Source organism: Oncorhynchus mykiss, chromosome 22 (assembly GCF_057628025.1).
Source record: "Oncorhynchus mykiss isolate SJ-2025 chromosome 22, ASM5762802v1, whole genome shotgun sequence".
In the NCBI taxonomy this organism is placed as follows: Eukaryota; Metazoa; Chordata; class Actinopteri; order Salmoniformes; family Salmonidae; genus Oncorhynchus; species Oncorhynchus mykiss.
The window spans coordinates 3,503,477-3,509,152 of record NC_143043.1 but is presented as its reverse complement, the minus strand read 5'-3'; positions in this window follow the sequence as shown (position 1 = coordinate 3,509,152).

Below are 5,676 nucleotides of genomic sequence, written 5' to 3'. Positions count from 1 at the left end.
AGAACTCATATGGCAGGCAAAATCCTGAGAAAAAATCCAACCAGGAAGTGGGAAATCTGAGGTTTGTAGTTTTTGAACTCAGCCCCTATCGAATACACAGTGGGATATGGGTTATTTTGCACTTCCTAGGGCTTCCACTAGATGTTAACCGTCTTTAGAACGTTGTTTCAGGCTTCTACTGTGAAGGGGGGCCAGATGAGAGCTGTTTGACTAAGGGGTCTGGCAGCAGCCTAGTTTTCAGTCACGCGCATTTCACATGAGAGGTAGCTCTCGTTCCATTACTTTTCTACAGACAATAGAATTCTCTGTTTGGAACATTAATTAACAGTTATTATAAAAACATCCTAAAGATTGATTCTATATTTAGTTAGACAAGTTTCTATGACCTGTAATATAACTTTTTGAACTTTTCGTCCGACTGGACCTGAATGCACGTTTGGATTTGTTTTACCAAACGCCCTAACAAAAGAAGCTATGTGACATAATTGATGGGCTTTATGGAACAAATCAAACATTTATTGTCGAACTGGGACTCCTGGGAGTGCATTCTGATGAAGATCATCAAAGGTAAAATAATATTTATAATGCTATTTCTGACTAATGTTGACTGCGCATCATGGCAGATATTTATTTTGGCTGTTTTGGGCTCTGAGCGCCATAGTCAGAGTTTTAGAAAAAGATGTTGTTTTTGCATTAAGGAGAATTTTATCTATATTTCCATGTATAACATGTATTTTTATCAACATTTATAATGAGTACTTCTGTAAATTCATGTGGCTCTCTACAAAATCACTGCATGTTTTGGAACTACTGAACTTAACACGTCAATGTAAAATTTGATTTTTTGATATAAATATGAACTTTACCAAACAAAACATACATATATTCTGTAATATTAAGTCCTATGAGTGTCACCTGATGAAGATCATTAAAGGTTAGTGATTCATTTTATCTCTATTTGTGCTTTTTGTGACTCCTCTCTTTGGCTGAAAAAATGGCTGTGTTTTTCTGTGACTTGGTAGTGACCTAACATAATTGTTTGTGGAGCTTTTGCTGTAAAGCATTTTTGAAATCAGACACTTACTATGAAAATGTTATCTTTAAAGTGGTGCCTAATACTTGTGTGTTTGAGAAATTTGATTTATGAGATTTCTGTTGATTTGTATTTGGCGCCCTGCTAGTGGAACCCCGTTCCCAGACAGGTTATATTGAGTTGGATATTTGTTTACATAGCCAGCTAACAAGTTGCTTGTTTTGTCCTGTTTCTACCGACACAATTCATTTGGAAACTGTCCCAGATTCACTGGCAAACTCTGTAGTTAGTCGAGAGAGAGGAACCCATGGAACCCCATAATAGGTTAGGAAGAGAGTATGTGTATGGTTGAGAAAAAAAAGAGAGGAGTTATAGATGATTGGAGGGATAGAGATGTGGAGTGAGAGGAGAGTGAAGAGAAAAGAAGGAGAGAGCAAGAGGAGAGGGTGAGTGAAGAGGAGGGAGAGGAGAGAGCAAGAGGAGAGTGGTGGGAGAGAGGAAGAGGGGAGTTAAGAGGAAAGAGAGGAGAGTGGAAGGAGAGGAAGAAGCAGAGGGAAAAGGAGGGGAACAGCACACCTGAGATGGGAGCCTATGTTTCCATGGAGTGTGCCTCAAGACCCATCATTCACTTTTGTACCACACAGCCTGGGCCTAAAGTGACAGTGGTAGGGGTTTTGGAGTTTTTAAAAGCAGTAGGAACTTCTATCTGTTCCAGAACTTTAATGTATTACAACAAGAAAATGGGTGGGGTTGACCATCTTGACCCTGCAAAGGCTCCGTCCCAGAAACCGCAGAAACCTCTGAATGTATTCAGAATGCGGCTTGTGCATTCACTTTGTACAGTGGCAGGAAGAGGGTAGCCAAGAGTGTGGCACCAGGGCATGTGGACCTAGTTGTACCTCATTTGAATGCAGGTGAAGTTGAAGGGCGTCCGAAGTGGAACAGGACAAAGAGTGGGAAATGTGTAGAAACCTCCTTGGTGTTTTGTGCCACTTTGCAGGATCTACTTCCAGAAGTTCCATGACATGTTGTATGTTAAATGCAAACAATAAAGTGACAGTGTGAAATATGAATTTGTCCCACAAATATTAAGGAAATGTGTTACTTTTTTAAATGGTTTCTGAACAGTTTTGTAACTTATCTCTTCATCTGTTTCTATCTAATACATTCACTGAATTGTTGTCAAAGTAGGCTACTATTCCTACATTTTGTGTCAGGCCTGGTCTGTACTAAATCTTATTGAGAGAGGTTATCTACATTTTGAAATAGTCCCTGAATAGTTTGCATTTTCATATTGTTACAGAAGTAATAATCATTGTCAATCAATCACTTATGGATTATTCAAAAAATAACATTTTTTACAAGTATAATATATTATACTTGGTGTAATTTGAGTTAGTAATTTAGTCAAATTTACTACAATAAATGTGTTGAGTGTTAATAGTTTTTGATACTGAGTGTCTTTACAGAATGAAAGAAAAAAGGAGTGGTATTCCTATTTACATGAAGGTGGTGTCATTCTAAAGAAGAGGTTATGCTCTTGAAAACTAAGTTCACTTGTAATTGTCATTTGTTCTTTGTTTTTGAGCTATGCCTGTTTGAATTGTGTGTGAAAAATAGATTTATCTGGAATATTCACAGTAATCTATAGCAGCATTCTAGAATTATATCAAAATCTAAAAGGTTAATTACCCATCCTGACACTAACTGTAACTCCTTGATAAGTCTCAGTGAGCTCACTGGTTGTAGGTGCTGATATGTAGTGTGAAATCAAATTCAAAACCACAGAAATCTCATAATTAAAATTCCTCAAACATACATGTATTTTATACCGTTTTAAAGGTAATCTTGTTGTTAATCCCACCACAGTGTCCGATTTCAAATAGGTTTTACAGCGAAAGCACCACAAACAATTATGTTAGGTCATCACCAACTCACAGAAAAAGTCAGCCATTTTTCCAGCCAAAGAGAGGAGTCACAAAAAGCACAAATAGAGATCAAATGTATCTCTAACATTTGATGATCTTCATCAGACGACACTCATAGGACTTCATGTTACACAATACATGTACGTTTTGTTTGATAAATTTCAAATTTATATAAAAAGATCTCAGTATACATTGGCGCGTTACGTTCACTTGTTCAAAAAACATCCGGTAATATTGCAGAGAGCCACATCATTTTACAGAAATACTCATTATAAATTCTGATAAATACAATTGTTAGACATGGAAATATAAGTATAGATATACCTATAGATATACCTCTCCTTAATGCAACCGCTGTCAGATTACAGAAAAAGCAAACCATGCAATAATCTGAGACGGCGCTCAGAAAACAAATAACGTTTTCCGCCATGTTGGAGTCAACAGAAATCAGAAAGACATTATAAATATTCTCTTACCTTTGATGATCTTCATCAGAATGCACTCCCTGGAATCCTAATTCCACGATAAATGTTTATTTTTGTTCGATAATGTCCGTTATTTATGTCCAAGCAGTTACTTTGTTAGCGCGTTTAGTTCACAAATCCAAACACTCGTGCAGGTCCAGCCGAACGTCGGCCCAAAAACTTCAAAAAGTTATATTACAGGTCGAAGAAACTTGTCAAAATATCGAATCAATCTTTAGGATGTTGTTATCATAAATCTTCAATAATGTTCCAACCGGGGAATTCCTATGTCTGTAGAAAAGCCATGGAAGGCAGGTCGCTATCATGTGAAATGCGCATGACCAGGACCTGGCTCTCTGCCAGACCACTGACTCAAACTCCTCCCATCCGGCTCCACATCAGAGCAGAAGCCTCATTCAAGTTTCTATAGACGGTTGACATCTAGTGGAAGCCTTAGGAAGTGCAACATAACCAATATCCCACTGTGTATTCAATAGGGGCTGGGTTGAAAATCGACCAACCTCAGATTTCTCACTTCCTGTTTGGATTTCTTCTCAGGTTTTTGCCTGCCATATGAGTTATGTTATACTCACAGACATCGTTCAAACAGTTCTAGAAACTTCAGAGTGTTTTCTATACAATAATACTAATACTATGCATATATTCGCAACTGGGACTGAGGAGCAGGCCGTTTACTCTGAGCACCTCTGGGCACCTTTCATCCAAGCTACTCAATACTGTCCCTGCAGCCATAAGAAGTTCTTAACACTTTAAATACATGGAGACATTTAGAGTATTAACTACACCCGATTGATTACATATTTACATAAAGATGAATAAGTGACTAGATAGTGCAATGAATCTGACTGTTGCATATTCAATGTATCAATGTTGTGATTGTATCTGTCCCTATGCAAATACATTATTGGGTGAAAATATGTATCCATAACTCAGTTCACGACTGAAAATCACCCGGTCTTCCAATACCTATATAGGGCCATAAAGCTGCTATGGCCGCGATCACGGCTGGTGAAGTCACCAAAGTGACATCTTTAAGAAGCCACTGTCAGATGCTAGAGAGTGGGCACCAGACTTAGCCTCACACACACACGCAAATACACTCACTCGCACACACAGACTCACAAGGAACCCCTGGCACGTGGTTAGAGGGAGTCAGAGAGAATGAGGGAGGAGGTGGAGATTTGAGGGAGAGGTTAGGAGGGGTGGGGTGGACAGAGGGAGGGAGGGTGAGAGGTTGTGGGAGGTGGGATGGGATGGGATGGAGGCGGTAAGGTGGAAGGACTTGAGGGAGGTCTGGAGGTGGGGAATGTAGAGGGTGGGTGGTAGGTGGTGGTAGAGGGAGGAGAGGAGTTGGACGGGGAAGGTTGAAGGAGATAGAGGGAGAATGGGAGGATGAGGGTTTTGGAGCTGGAGTGGTTGGCTGGGGGAGGTTGAGATAGATAGGTTGGAAGGAGATGGGTTGGAGTGGTTGCAGGCAGGGGCTGGGGGAAGGTGAAATGGGAAGGTTGTGGAACAGAGCCAGGGCTCTCAGCCCTCTTCCTCGCTCCCCAGCAGAGCTTGTGAAAGACCACAGCCACGAGGGCCCCTCCTGAGGTCACTCAGACTGGGCAAGACTCCTGCACAACGTCCTGAGAGAAAGGGATGAGTCCAGGGCTGGCGGTAAGTGGAAAAGGGGGGTTAAGAGAAGGAGAGAGAAGGCAGTGGAGGAGGCATAGGAGAAGTGAGAGAGAGAGAGAGAGAGAGAGAGCAGACCTCAGAGACCAACAGAAAAGGAACAGAAGTAATGGATCGAATATCTATGATTTAGGTACTTGACAGGGATCCACATTTGAGTCAATTTCCTCCTCTGAACGACATTTCTCCAAAACCCTTCTGTGACAATGTGTGTCACTGATGGACAGTCAACATTTTCAATTAAATATGATTAATTAGATGCAGTCGTGTATGGTCTGTTATGATTGTTTTTTCAAATGGCCACCCGGTGGATAAACATTTAGGGCTCGATTCAATCTGTAGCGCTGAGGATGATCTGCGTTGTAGCATGTCTTACATTTAAAGGTCATTTCCGACATATCAAAATCACAACAGGTGATAACCAACCATGCAGCCCTTAACCAACAATGCAGTTTTAAGAAAATATAGTTAATAAAATATTTACAAAATAAACTAAAGTAAAAAATAATAATAAAACATAAAAAAGTTACACAATATTTAACAACAATTGGCCCCT